General features: G+C 41.7%; 1 protein-coding gene across 2 annotated transcripts in view; it reads left to right on the forward strand.

Moving 5' to 3' along the window:
- grik3 (glutamate ionotropic receptor kainate type subunit 3) overlaps positions 1-16183 on the forward strand; it is a 100927-nt gene that overhangs the window by 35194 nt on the left and 49550 nt on the right. The gene's annotated exons all lie outside the window — the stretch shown is intronic.

Below are 16183 nucleotides of genomic sequence, written 5' to 3' on the forward strand. Positions count from 1 at the left end.
TTAGTATGGACTTTGAAGCCGCTTGCAGGGATAAACACAGGCCTTGATATTAATTGCACCTTTAGTTGTAAAATCAATGTCAATTACACCGCGCTGCTTTATTGTGACCCAGAGTAGTTATCTAACCTTTCGCTTCGGAGACGCTGCAGCCAACTGTGGCGCTCTAACCCCTCAGGATAAGTCAATTGCACGGCAACAGGTTTGTGACAGTAAAATTAAAGGTCTTTCCAAAGTGCCGCTAATGAAAACGAAGCCCCGGAGCACTACCCCCCCTCCCGAGTGACCCGTCACAAAGAATATGAACATAAAACTCGATGGTGAAGCCTTGAGGTGGACGGCTATTATGCTCAGCCTTCAGCACCGCTGTTTCGCTGACACTCATCACAATATATTGATTGTAACATAAAATGAAAGCCGAGGAATGAAAGAATGACGGACTTTAGAGCACTTTCTTCGATTTGTTCTCCACATAATTATTTTTTAAGTAACTTCAAACTTTTACTACCGGCTCTTCTTTCATCACCTCATCGGAACGACTGACGAAGAGAACATGACTTGAAGCTTCTGAAGGGGCCGCTTGGGAATAAAAAAGTGTGTCAGCGTTTTTTGTATGAAACAGTTACCGCATGGAAGACACAAGGGGCTCTGCTGGGGGGGGGGGCGTGTTATTGCTTGTAGCAGTAAAACAATAAATTAAACACCAATTATTTGAACCATTTTATAGCATTTCCACCAGCTGGAACCCCCCAGAAATGCAGGTTGCCCTTTACCTTAAAGCGAAACTCTCGCCAAAAAGCAACCGAGGCTTTATTTGGGATTGAATATGAGTCAAACCTTCGTGTGAAAGCATAATTACGACGAAAGAGCTACTTTTAAGATTTACCGTAGTTTCGATTTTGGGAACGTTAATTGTGAACGGGAGTGCATGGGGCAAGACATGCTAGCATCAAAATCGATATTTTTAGAACACTAAGAAGGCTCGAGACAACATGAAACTTTGCTCGTAGCATCACTAGGGTCTCTACTCATGAACAAGAGCATTGAGAACATTGTTTGTGTACACAGAGTTTATGTAAAAGAAGGTTTTTGAACTACTAACGTTAGCTGCTGCACTCCTGCGCGTCCCTAGTGATGCTGTGAGCAAAGTTTCATGTTGTGTCGAGCCTTCTTAGTGTTCTAAAAATATCGATTTTGATGCTAGCATGTCTTGCCCCATGCACTCCCGTTCAAAATTAACATGCCCAAAACCGAAACTACGGTAAATCTTAAAAGTGCCTCTTTCGTCGTAATTATGCTTTCACACGAAGGTTTGACTCATATTCAATCCCAAATAAAGCCTTGGTTGCTTTTTGGCGAGAGTTTCGCTTTAAGTGAGACAAATAATAAAAGACAGTATGTCATTTTCCACAGGTTGTGTCATTGTTCAAACACACTCCGTTGATGACATATCGTTTGGTTCTGCCAAAAAACTGGCGCACACGCGAGCTGGTACACTAGATACCACCGAGGCCTGAAGAATGTTGAGTGGTACTACCTCAAGAACAAACTAATTTGCTGGAAAAAGATGATGGGAAATGCGTAAAATATACTAAATATACTAAATATACTCTGACAATGTGAGAACAGATGTCACAACTCCGGAAAAGCTATCAGCGACTATCATTTTATCCTCTGTGCCTAAAAGTAAGCGGAAATACTTGTTCATGTCACAGTGCATGTATTCAGTTGTCCATCTCAGCACTTTTCCATACGTCATCACAATACAGTGCAGAAGATGTGGGGCCAGACTCTCAACAAGCCTGTATTAATTGTCTTGTATTACAGTTTATGTTCTATATTGTTCCGTCTGCCTGTTTGTGTATTTGTTGATTAGTGTTATGTATTGTCAAGTTTTATGCCACTTGTCCGTGTAAACATAAACAGTAAAAACAGTGATTTCAAAGCCCTCTGCGATGGCATGTCTGCTGTTTCAATCTCATCGGAACTCGGGAACGCTCTACATATTCTCCCCCACACGGCCGTCTATGCGAACACGGCCTCGCTCCGCTGCAGGAAGCAGCTGAGATGCTCAGCGTAATCTCTTTGTTTTGCTTGCCTGGCAAATCGAGCCCACGACGGGTGCTGTCTGGGAAAAAAGGGACACAGCCATGTGTTTTGGTTTTTTTTCTCAGCGGAAACCTATATTTTCAAAACCAATCTTAAGCAAAACAATTCTCAGCTGTCCTGCAAAGACAACAGTTTGTTTAGCGTTTGCTTGATGGTTTTGTCCCTTGGTTTTTTTTGGCACTTGGCGAGAGTTTGAGTGTAGAGGATGATGAATAAAATGTTTGACGCTTCCAATCGTTTCATTTGAAGGCCAGGGGAAAGCACCCAGTCAATAGCAAGGCCTGCTCGCAAAAATAGGTCTGTTCTGTCCATTTTCTGATAAGATGCTGTAAATGATGCCTTACGAAATATAATCGTGGTCTGTCACTTTCATTTCACGTTGTTATGTTGTCCACTCAAATGACGGTATTCCACGTGTAGATTATTTATTTGACTGGCTTTGTTCCCGTTCGTAACAGATGACTAACGCCTGATGTGATGTCACTTCAGCCGTGGCCAGAAGGTTGAGGCACATTCAGCAGCGAACCAGCAGGCTTCAGTGTTGAAATGCCTTTAGAAAGTGAACTGTCACAAGAAAACAGTTGACATTGACAGAAATGTTTGAGGACTTTCACACATAAATGCCACTGACAACACTGGGCACGTTGAGATAGAGAGTGTAGACGTGGCCAACGGCAGAGAAATGACAAGGCTTCGCAGCTGTTTTGTGCGAACAAGACACAACATCGCGTTGCAGCAAGGTTGAACTGATGTTTTTATAGAGTTAGTTATGCAGATATGACTTCTCAACAGCTCATAGCCAAGTTGGAAATAATCGTTTCGGACTATATATTTACGATAGTCGAGTATTATAGAAGTTGTGTTCTTGAAGACTGGATTCTCAACCCAGAGAAAAAGGAAGCAGCGGCAGCAGAGCTGGCGAGTAAGCTTGTTTAGGGTGGTTAAATCGCTTATGGACAAATGTTGCCATGGATACAATATTTGACGGTAATTATCCGTATGTAAGACCGCTTCCTAAACACACACACACACACGCACACACACGTTATTGAAGGTGATCCTTCCAAAGCTGTTGTTGACGCCACAGTGTGGAGCTTTTTCTCCCCCCGCTGTTGGCCACCTTTACGTCCCACTATGACAAAGTGCCAAGGCTGCAGGTCTGCACATTTTCCGCCACCATATGTGGACAAAGAAAGGTGGCAGCGGGTGAGGAGATGGATGGGGAAGGGAAGGTGATGGACACAGGTAGCTTGGCACAGTTTAGAGCCCCCCCCATCCACCTGGCATTAGTCGCCATTGTCTCTCTCCCCGTTTTCCTGGCACAGCCTTTGATTGCACTGGCGGCGAGGTGAGGATTTGGCATAGGGAGGGTTTTACCTCGCCGATAACAATAGGCCACAGGCGGGGGGGGGGGGGGGCTGTTTGTGTCTCTCATTGTGGGGAACGGGGATTGTCTAATGGAGGTTCGCTGTGCATTGTTCGAGGTTTTCTGGAAAGGGATTTGTGGTTTGTAAAAGGGCATCCGAGTCCCGCCGCTCGGTTTGGCTAATCAATTCTGCGTCCTCGCTGGGTTGTCCCGCGATTGTCCCTCGTACAGCGCGAGGCAGTTTCTCTTTACTGGAGGATCTAATTGACACAGTTTTTATAGCATGCAGGGAGAAAGATATACCTATTATTTCTAGTGCTGTTTAAAGGACAAAAAAAAGAAGGTATTTTCATTGCAGGCACGCCTCGACACCCCTAATCATGACCGGGGTGCCCTGTACGGTTGCAGAGCACGGGCTCCCCGCCCTGACAGATTATCCGGTGTGAATGTTTGGGAATGATAATGAGATCAAAACACCTCACTAAGCTGGGAAGAGAGGGTGGAGACTGGAGAGGGAGAGAGGGGAGCGACGGGAAAAGCGAGCAGAGGAGAGAGGGTGAGCGATAGCTGCGATAAATTGCAGAAGCAGAACCACTTGAGCATAAAATTAGATTTTACAAATGTGTTGTTACCTGACAGTCCTCTGACAGAGGAGATATCACAACATTATAGGGCTGCATGAGTACTACTAATCGTATCAAATAAATAAGAATGCCTCTTAGCTGTGATGGACCCGGGTGGAGATTCAACGTGGACAGTGAGTTAGGGCGAGAAATAACAGAATTAAAACAGCCCCTCTCATTATGGACTCAAACATTAGAAGCCCAAATTCAATTTATATGATAATACATTATGCTCCGTAAGAAGCTGTACACATTACGACACATTTGTCTAAACGCCGCGGCACTTTTATCATCGTCTGCGGCTGTTGATCTCACGTTTGTGAAAAAAATCGGTGGCAATTCAAGAAGAATCGGTGATCTTTCTCTTCAAGATGTGCATCTCTGTCATTCATCCCATTTTCCCGTATAACGGTTAGAACATGGCACAGAACAGATGGAGACACTTCTACAAATACTTGATATTTTGCGTGGCTCGAGCCTGGATCGCCTACTGCTTGACGTTTCCATTGCTATCCATTACAGATATGTGATTGTTAACTAGTCGAAGATGCACTAATGCCCTCAGCGGCCGGAAGAAATAAGTTATACAAATGGCAAAACAAACACTTACTGTATGCACAACACGTCAAAAGTGAGAACTATGAACCGTCGCTCCACATAATGGATCGCTGTGAGGCAAGAGCGTTCGAGGAAACAATTCTCCGCCACATTATTGGTGGAACAAATAGTAAGTTAAATACATCATTAAGAGAACAATGAATCAGTCTGAATGACGAATGGAAGCTCTAATTCTAGGCGGCTTAGCAGAGAGACAGTGTGTGTGAGAGACAAGCCACCGAGGCGAGCTGTGTCTGTGCTCCGAGAAGAAACAGTGTGTGTGTGTGTGTGTTTGTTGTGTTGTGTGAACCCGCCGCAAGTCTATTGCACCATGAATAAATATACAGTGGGTTTTATTCCCCCAAGGTGATAAATCTACAGGGGGAAATATTTCACCTGATGTTTATGGCTTGAGATTTCAAAAAGATAATGGCGGTTGTATCCGTTTCAGCGCGACGGTCTCCACATTAATAGCGCCAATAATCATCTGTTGTAAAGGCACTTTTGTGTCACAGTTGGTTTCACGTTTTGTCAAGCAGTTAATATTGCATTTGGAATATTGTTTTTTCCACACATAAGACCACAAACTATTCATTTCAACTTTTTTTTTTTTTTATGTGGACCAGAAGCCATTTTTTTTTTCACACCGGGAGGGGACTGAAGCGCTGTTGATAGATTTGTCCTTGGCGTTTGTGTTGACACTTTTTAAAAACGAAACCGAATGTTTGTTTTGTTTGTAATCATAATAGTGAAATGGTTTTAATTAGTGGCATCATCAAGCAGTCTATCAAATGTGAGGGTAAAGTGGCTGCTGAATGTGTTTATACTCACAAAAGGGAGCTTGTGGATAACAAATGGATCATTTACATTCAGCAGACACGTTTGTCCAAAGCGACTCGCAGTAGTCCGTACATACATTCAAAAACTGATGGCGGTGGCTGCCATGGAAGGTGCCGACCGGCACATCAGGAGCAGCTTTGGGGTTCAGTATCTTGCCCGAGGACACTTCCACGTGCAGACCAGGGGAATCTAACCGGCGACCTTCCGATAACGAGATGCTGGCTCTACCCCCCTTAGCCACAGCCGTCCAGATCATATGGTCGACAGTGTAAATTTCAACCGTCGTTGGGGAGCTGTCAGAGAAACTGCGACACCGTTTCCTGGTGAAGCTGTTGTCGATACTGTATATTTCCTTGCCGGAATTCTGGTGCAGAACATCTCGGTGATGAATTCAGTGTCAAGTTAATAAATATTAATCGCCTAATAACAACAAGTCAAGCGACATATAACCCATCCCCTCACTGCCACGGTTCAAGCTGCTGTTAGCGAGGGTCATTCGTCAGGGCTAATCTGATTCGAGATATTTGAATATTCCTGGTGTGGTCGGCTCGTTTGACCATCAGCCTGGTGAAACACAATTTTAGCTAAATGAGCAGCTTCATTATTTTACTGGAAATTACAGTTATAGATTTATTAAATCCAAATACACAACATAAAACCGAGGTGAAACCGATATTACTGAGAGGTACTATGAGAGAAAGTTATCATATTGTCAGCAGAATGTGGCAGTGTTGTTGCCGTGTGTTCCCACGCCTGGTGTCATTTGAATGCGGCGCTATTAAAGCATAATTACTATGCAAGAGAACACAAATCCCTGTGTAGTAACAAGTCCGGATATAACAGGTCAGTTGTTTTTTTTTTACAGGGATTAAAGGGCATTAATTAGAGCTTAAAATAATGTCAGTGCTGAGTGACTAGAGTGAAGGATGCACATAGCTGCTACTTAACAGCCGGCTTTATTCTTCACTCCATGTTGGTTTTATTGTTTAAGCTGTTTTAAGTCTTTGGGTTCAAACGGTGAAATGTAATCATCCTCAATACTAAAGTAATCTGGACCTCTATCTAAACTTGATCTCAGAAGACAATCGGACGCATTAACAACAGGAACAGTCTCCCTTTGATCCTTAAAACACATCAAAGTTATATCGCTCGACATTTTACAGTTCAAACAAAACCTAATCCATGTTTATTTGTTAATATCATCTGTCAATATTGCTTTCACTAAGCCTACTGTGCTGTCACAGCCCGCCTTGTGCACGGCTCCGATACAAGGCGAGCGGTCCTTTACACTGTTCATAGTGAGCTGTGTTATTTATTTTGTATTTTTTTTAATTACCATGTGTGCAAACATCAGCATGTCAGCATCACAGCCTCGTCAACCGCCATCACCCTTATCACGCTTTCCACCAATATCAACAGTGGCGACGTTTCTAATCCGACAGTTGACGTCTCTTTTTAAAGCCAATAAACACAGCCTGTTGTGGAGGACGGAGCCAACGATAGACATTAGCGAGAGCAGCATGTGGGACGCTGATTGGCTGTCACTGTTCTTTACCACACTCACATACAGTATGCTGCACGGTGTAGTGGCTTTGGTGGTAGCAACGTGAGAGTGTTAGGTGAAGCCCAGCAGCAGCACTTCTGTGGCTCAGATGGACATGAAGATTACGTCAGAATATGTCAGGTTGTTAACTGCCAAGACGCATTTTGGCATCGCCTAGATTCAAGCTTTGTTTTGGTGTTTTGCTAACGGAAGCAAACCAAATCAGTTTGCTTTAAATTCTGGAGGAATTCAGCGACTCTGGCTCTGTGTTTTTCATGTCAACTGCAAGGCTGAACGAGCTTTTAATTCAAACGCCTGACCTGGCTTTTTCCTCTATGACAATGAAGGCCGAGGTTCGTGGGCAGTGTGGTGCTTGGACCTGTCCATCATGGCAAAATGACGGATAAAACATGATTTCTCAGAAACGAAGTTTAGAGCTGCGATGACTGCTTGATTAATGAAAATTAACGCCAAACTCTGTCTTCACTGGATTAATTGTTTCAGTTGATCTTCTAGCTACAATGGAAAACATTAGGTGGTTCCACCTTCTTAAATGTAAGAATTTGCTGCCTTTCTTTGTCATTCATGACAGCAAATGAAGAGTCTCTGTGTTTTGGACGGTTGGGTGTAACAAAGAAGCAATTTGAAGACAACACTTTGGGCTAAAGGGAACTGTGATAAGCTTTTTTGTCACAATTCATCAGTTGATTGTGAAAGTAATCACCAGATTAATCGATAATGAAAACTAGATTGGCACTGAGTGGAGCACATACCGCCGGCAAGGCCAAACAGTCCCATTTATGCTCACTCATAGATAGCAGTTAGCTGAAGATGCCTGATGTTTACATACATATACATATATTATTCTCTGAAAAAAAAAAAAAAAAAAAACTCAAAAGGTTAAAAACAACCCTCACTTGCAATATTAAAGAAAGTGACTGTAACATCCCAGATCTGCTTCAAAAGTTAGTGGAGTCTATTCTGGGCTCCATTCAAATTAGGTGAAAACCCATCTAGTAGTTTTTGTCTAAACCTGCTGACAAACTAGCAAACAGACAGACATGGGCAAAAACAACATAACCTTCTTGGGAGAGGTAGCAATCCTAAGTAGAGTATATCAGACCTTCCGCTGGAGTTAAAAACAATCCACTCATCAGTGCTCCTTTCTTCCTGATGAAGGCTACAGGGTGATTGGTGCATTGGGAGAAAGAGAGGGATACACACTGAGCCGGTCACTGATGGGTTGCATGGCTAACAGACAGACAAACACATTCACACCAACACCTACAGGGAATTCTAGAGGCCCAGATTCACCTGACCTGCATGTGTTTGATCCTTGGAAACAAGCAGCGCGGGGGGGGGGGGGTTACCCGGGCAAACATAGGGAGAAGAACCACAGCTAAGATCAAACCCAGAACCTTCTTGCTGTGAGGTGACTTTGCTGACTAATGAGCCAACATGCTGCCAGACACCCTTAATTAAGCGCCACCGTTAATTTCCTCTCATGATACTTATCATTGATTAAATGTAACAGATTCCCGGCCTGCCTTTTTTTTTTCTTGCTACGTGTGATGCAAACCGCAGCACCGGCCACCTCAGCCAATGGTCTTAGTATTGTATAACAGTTAGTCCCAAGTGTTGTGTTGTTACCCGTAATTACGGTGGAACATATTCTTCCCCGACATTGGCTGCATTTCCACAGTGTTCGTGCCGGTGGTGTGTGCGTGTGTGTGTGTGCTTTGTGCCGGTCATTGTTTGCTGCCATCATTGTGAAACTGAGTGCTGTTGCACATCCAGGGAGACATGAAGCTATTCATGGGGAGATTGGGAATCCCACCAGTGAAAAGAAAGTACAAAAGAGCAACACTCAGAAAATGCAGTGGGCGAGCACACGCGTATCCAAGAGCATAATGAGCTAGTTTCATTGTTTGGGCCTGTGCAGTGGTTTCGTTCGGCAGCAAGGATTTTGTTTTAACAAGCTCAATGTGTTATACAATTGAGGGCAATAAGAAATAAAATATGTATGTTTTACTCCATTTACCTTTCTATCTACCTCGTAGGTTATGGTAGTATCATAGCACTATCGTCAACATCTGTATTGTATTTATTAGGGCTGAGCTGGATAGTTTGACGCTTCAGCGATTTATTCGTAACATTGACATCGGAATTCTTCAATTTTTCTTGCATGTCCAATCGTTCTGTTTCAAACCCGGTGTTTCGGCACAGCTGCATACAAATGTTAGACCACAAAAATACTAATAGTAGGATACTGCTTGAAGAATTGAATTCCAGTGGTGGCTGTAATTGTTTTCTGAATTTGTTTTGGCTCAAACATTTTCCATTCACTCCAGAACGTTGAAGTCCAAAAGTAAGTATGTATTGGGAAAAAGAGTCATTTTCAAAATTCAGAACTTGTTTTGTTCTGTTTCAATCCATATTTTTTGCAAAAGCAACATTGTCACCGCAGTCAAAAAAACCTGTTTGCTCCCCCACTTGCCACAAACCAAAGGTTGGTGTTGTTGTTGTTGTTAACAAGCAGAGCCCGACCAATACTCAATTTTTTTTTTGTTTATCAAATATTTGTGACAAAGATATGTGTCGAAGGGAGGACATTTAACAGTTTAACAAAGTTTAACAAAGAACTCAACTGTATAAAATGACTCCACACACTAAAGTTGGACATTCTTATGAATTGGACCTTCAACCTAACTGAGAACTGAATAAGTACAAATCATCCCGTCATTAATAAATAGCAAATGTATAGTTAATTAAACTTTAGTTAATATCAATATCAAATTATAAAGCATATACTAAAAGGCAGGATTGTCTCAACGTCGCTTGCAACTTTACCATGTTTCTGCAAAATGCCAGCAGTTGCATACCAACAACAACAACTCATATCAACAGGAAGCCTTTTTTTTTAGGGTGATCTGCCAAAACACAAGAAGATTCACTCTGAATCCTCATGAAAGCTTAGATTAAAAAAAATAAATACATAAACATCCCTAGTATTTATCTGAAGATTATAATTTTCTATTAATTTTAACTTCGAGCTATGAAAAAGTATCTCATTATTATTCAGTGAATGCCATTTGTTGCCGATTTTCAACTTAAATAGGCTCCGGTAAAATCAACCTCATTTATAACCCTCCAAAATATAAAGTTAAGAAGGACAAGTGAGGGAATAAAATTATTTCCAGTGTTGTTGGGATGCTGGTTCTAACTGCGAGTAAGGTCAGGTTCTTCGCTGGGTGGAAAATAGCAGAAAGGTCATTGATCTTGCCTGTCTTCAGAACAAATTTCATGTTCTACAAGGGCAACACATGATATCACATTACTAGCCTCAGTGGTAAAAAAAAAAGAAAACAAAAGCAGATACCAGGACCGACCTTGCTTTGCTTTTAAATTGTGTGCGCTGCATTTAGTTTACACAGATTGTTGGAAAGAAGGAATGGAAAATTCAGCTGTTTAAATCACAAACCTTCCTATTCCTTGAGACAGTGGGTGCTTATCTGGCAATCTCAGGCTCGTGCTGTTGTGTGATTGTTGCAAGGAGACGGAGAAAAAGAATTCCCATAAACGCCTGTTTGTTTGCAGCGCATTACAGATAAATATGACTTTTATAGACAGTTGGACGACAACCATCGTTTGAAAAACAACGCGCTGGAACCGACCACAGAGTCGCTTTGAGATCAAGCCGAATTTAAACACCGCCCACGTTTATTTCAGATAAAGAATTAATTCAGGTAATTAAAGAAATACGCAATGTGTTTTCTTCCCCCGGTTGAATTGAGTCCATACGAGTCCGACAGTAGCCAGAGAATCTCTTCACAGTTGTCTTGTTTCATCAGAAATCAGAAAATCAGTGTGTGTGAAGTAAAGCAGAACATGGGAGATGTTAAATTAAAATAAGCAATGTTAAAAACCGGATAATGTATAACTTTAATATCATGTTGCAAAAAAGTCATCAAACCAAAACACAAAAATAGCAAAAACAACCCCGACATCAGTCTGTTTTAATGTGGCTTTGTGTTGGCAGGCTGTCATCCTGTCACTCAGATCGCGCTCTTTGAAGTCAGTAAATGCAGGAGATGTTAAAAATAAGTGTTTGTCAGTGCAACCCTGATGATTCCATCCTAACCAGCTAAGCTGGCTGGCAGGCAGTCTGCCACTACATAACAGCAGAGGTGGGCTTACGCTTGTGCACTTGCCCACGTTGTTTTGCGGGTACATAACATGTCGAGCTTTCATGCTACAACATGGATTTTTTTTTTTTCCAGCAAGGGCATCTGCAGTTGCAATGTGAAAACTCTGATTTTGACTCGGCGCAGCATGTCTCCGTCAGCTCCTTGAGGCCTCGCAGACCCCGACTCTGCACTCACAGCTTCTGTTTGAGGATAAAAATTCAGCTTGATTTTCATTCACACCACAGACACTACCAGAGGCTTTTCATTTGCATGCAGGCCAAATATTTTTATTGATGTATAATTTATTAGCTTAAATAATATCACTTTTGCTCTCGTAATTTGCCATTTTGGTCACATTTACTTTAAACTGTTTTTAGCTGTTACCTTGTAGTTGGTTAAACGCTTGCGTGTCTCCCGTCTTTGTACTTTCTTGGAGCCTTTGATTTGTGTGACGGGATCTGCAAATCTAGGAGGCTTAAAGTGGAAGCCGACTTTTTGGGTTGGGCCGGTAGACGATGACATCATCCATCGCCGATAGCTGACAGGAGTTCTTTGTGACATGTAGGGGAGAAAATGAAAATATCTTTGTTGCCACTCAGTTCTCTAACACCACATCTCCATATCTCATTAATTGGTTTCTTATTCAACCAGCCCAGTAAGATGGACACAAGATGCAGGGTCACATTGGCGTTCTGTGGGCCGTTATTAGTGCATTTCTTTCAGTCATACCGTCGTTATTTGAGTTTTCTTCGCGTAGCTTCCTCAGTATAACTAATTGGCTAACTTTGTTTCAAGCCTTGGAGGCTGGATATGTTACGGATATGTGGTGCAGGGTCGAAGACCCTTTCAAACCCAACACAGGGTTTATGTCGCTGGTGATGGGAGAGAGACATGTAGAGGTTGCAGTCGGAGTGATGTCATCGTCCATCACAATGCCTCACTGTAGACGTTGACGAACCTTACGGCGTTGCGTTCCCAAGTTCTCTTATTGTTGAAGCCGCCGTCACAAAGGCAACTGGATCATTTCCGTTTTTTCCCAGGTGTAGCGACTACCAAAAAACACGGGACAATATTGTGAGTGGATCCATTCATTAAGACGTAAAAAGCAGGCAGAACCTTTCATGTCTCCGTGCCGGTCCGACTCGTTCCCCAGTCCAGTCCAGATTGCGTGCCCGGTGGCAGACGGAATAGCACAGTAAAAGCAAGGATTATAGGGAACCAGTCTATGAGTTGATGGTGTCATACAGCCGTTACCAAAGAAAAAAAAAAAAAAAAAGTCTATTTCCAGTTTAACAAACGTGATAAAACCTGTGGGAGTCATTAAAATATCATTGGGATGAAGTTTACCAGCTACAGAAGTCTGTCTCCAGTAAAAGACCCAGTAAAACCAGCGGTACAGATTTGTAGGTGAGAAAACAGGGAAATTCTGCACAATGCTGTTGCAGTTTAACATTTCATTCTACTACTACAACCAGTCGTCGTCACTGTCTCTGTTAATATTTCCATTCAGTCTGGATGGCCTGGTTTTTCTGCAGTTTCACTGTTGAATGTGAGTCGTCCTCTCCTCGCATACATCAGTCTGTGGCTTTCCCGAACACAGCTGATTCACAAAGTCCTCAAAGGACAAATTATGGAAACAGCTGCAATTAGTGGCTGATTTATATATTGTGGTAGGACCTTGGAGACTAATTAAAGGCCTTTGTGTTCTTGTCTATCGGAGACATGCTAATTTGAAGCCTTTTGACTGAGATTCGCAAGAACAAGTCGGAAATTCATGCATCTCAATTTGCGTCCGCCTGCAATAACGAACGCTCAGTTGCGGTTGTTAAAATGTTGACTTGTAAACACATTCTATAATACTCCAATCTCTGCATCATTAGGAGTGAATTCTGTTTGATGCCGGAAAAAGAAACTGCTTATCCCTTATTTGATGGAGTTTTGCAGGAGCTCTTGTATATTAAGCCCCCGCTACCGTGCTCATGGCAGGATTCCGAAAGCGGCAAAAGCAAATTATCCTCAGGGCTTTTCCTTCCAAAGGAGCAGGTTTCTCCCCCCGTTTATTAAATTTGTTAAAGTGCTTCTGAGCAATGCACATTTTATCCTCTTAACAGTCAAATTACTATATACTCCAGCAATTACTTAATGTACTCTAATGAGATTTCCCCGCGAAATGGAAGGATTCATTTATTTTAATGTGACGCATTCCGCTGGGCGGTTTATGCATCACGTCCCCGCTTTCGCAATCCGCGGAGGCTTTGAGTCATAAATAGTTAGATGAGCTTGGCTTCCAGGATTGCCACTCTGCCCACAGCAGCAGCAGCAGCAGATATGTGATTCTGTGATCCAGGTACTCGAGGTCTGTTTGGGGGGGCATCGGCAGGTCACAGGTGGTATTTTTGAGGCTCAGCTCTGTGCAGCCAGGTTTGCTCCAGGATTTCTGCAATAACATTAGACTGGCAGGCAAGTATATGTGGGCTGGGCCATATGAGTGCAAAATCAAAGACACCAAAGAAAACCCCTCACTAAAAATGAAATTAAACAAATCATTTCATGCTCGTTAAATCCCATTGGGACAAATTAAATTAAAGCTTTTTTTTGCATTTCTATGTGCCCTTTATTGTATGATAATGGTAATAGCACACATATGAAACCAGTAATTGTTGGATTATGTGTTGGCTGGTAAAGTGCACCTAATTCCAAATTTTTTAGGATTATTTCAATTGGAAGTGTTTCAGTCCTCCAACTGAAGGCATTAAATATCAATGTTGCAGTGAACTGTCCTCAGAGCTCTTATCCTGCAACAAAATTATTCAAATAATTCATGAAATGATCAATAAATGTATTCATGTCAGTCATTATATATTATTATATGGCCCGCTTCTTAACTGGGAGGATTTGCTGCTTTTCTCTTTGCTGTGTCTGTTGAGTTAAATATTTTTTAGTTTGAGGATGTCTTCATGAAAAATGCATTAATCACCAACCAATTAATAGTTCGTTAAAATAATCCCTAAAAAATGAGAAAATAAGTCCCAAAAGCCGGCGATCTATAAGAGCTTGGTTTGATGAGGTACATTTCATGGTCCAGTTTTTAGTCACGTCCATTTTAAACCAAACCAACAGGATGCGTTAGTTGAATACGAAATCATTTGGAAAACACGTTGGAGTCTGATGACGGCTGAGGGGGTTGAAGACGATGAGTCACTTTCAAACGCACCTCGACGCAGTAAATCCGATCAAAAATTGCCATTAAATTCGAAGTTTTTCTGACAGGGTGGAGGCCGAGATTGGGGACCGAAACCGATGATCAGCTCCTACAGAGAGATCTGAGTCAGAATGAGCTTTAACACGCACTAACAGGCAGCAGAAATGACTTTAAAAGATATCTTATACGGTGATTTAGCGTTCAGAAATGTGATCTCAATGCAGGAGGAGCGGGTTTTCAAAATGTTTTCTCTACAGCTTCAAATGACGCCCATTAAAGTTAAACCCAAGTTAAGACATTTGGAACTTTTGATGACAGTGAACTTTCTCTCTGCCAGAATTGACAGGGAGATGGCAGAGAGACGTTCTGCTTTGTTATTGAAATGGATAATATGATGAGAGTGGAGGTGGAGGGAGCCAATCTCTCCCATAAGCTGATGTTCCTACAGGCGTCTTTTAAGAAGCTGTCTAAACTGTCTTCTTAAAGGCTGCAGCTGAGCCACAGAGGGACTTTGTTGTCTTACACTTGACAGAACATGTTTGTTGCTTTACCAAATAAACACAAATGGGGGGTCTTAGACTATTTTAATGTTAGACGCTGAGGACATGACAGGGAAATAGTGCCAAAAAGAAAGTGCTTTGACTTTTAAACAATCAGGTGTTAAATGAAAACAAAAATAACCAGATTTTTGTATAGTGAATTATAGATCGTATCTAAACGGGTTCTCCAGCAAGAGACATTACAGGAAACCAAACAGTGGCCAGTACATCGGGATTCGAAGGCCATGTCTTCACAAACACATTTAATTCTAAGCAGATACTTTTCCTCTCTAATTTTATCCACATGACCTTTGTTGTAGGAAATATTGCAAAAGAATGCAAAAACAATTCCACTCAGCACTCAAACAAGCATTCAGGACCAGTAGGTGGCAACTAACTCTATGTCAATAAGAGACTTCTGAGCATACTGACTGAGCTTTTTCTTTCACAAATAATTGTAGAAAACTGCTAAGTTCAGACGACGTTGGTTGTTATGAAACATTAACAAACGGGTAGTCAATTGATTATTACATAAAACAGCGTTGGGCATGTGCAAATCAAGGCGATGGCTTTTCAACATCTTTCAAATGCTCCATTTTACATGTACATACACAGGAAAGAGTATTATGCACTTTAGAAGGTGTTTTTCATTTTTTTGAATCTCTGTTTGAGTGACCTAAAACATTGTTTGTGTGGTAACGAGGCATAAAAACTGGCGTAACTTTGTTGACCCACTGTCGGATGAAAATAAAATTCTATGGAAGGGGCACCGTGTAGTTTTGGAGGTGAAAATCAAACTTTAAATAATACTCTCGATGATTTCATTGCACCTTTTAAAACTACAGAAGACATGAGACATTAACTGTTTTGACAAATTGAAGTCTTTTCAATGACAAATAAACTGATGTATATAAAATGTGCGGTATTCCTCTTTAAGTTGCCTAATTCAAATGTACATTACGTTATTATGTTTGCTCGAGTGTTACTGTCTGTCCTGTGGGCCCAATGAATCCCCATTTCAACTATTGAAAAATAAAGTTTTTCATCTGCACTTTGTGCAGCACTGATGGTCTAATACACCGCCAGATCAAGCAAAACTCTACTTTGATGTGCATATAGACATGTTTTGTAAGTTTTGAGCAGTGGTCCGGTCCATCTAAAAAAAAAAAAGAAAAAAAAA

This window comes from Sparus aurata, chromosome 17 (genome assembly GCF_900880675.1).
Source record: "Sparus aurata chromosome 17, fSpaAur1.1, whole genome shotgun sequence".
Taxonomy (NCBI): Eukaryota; Metazoa; Chordata; class Actinopteri; order Spariformes; family Sparidae; genus Sparus; species Sparus aurata.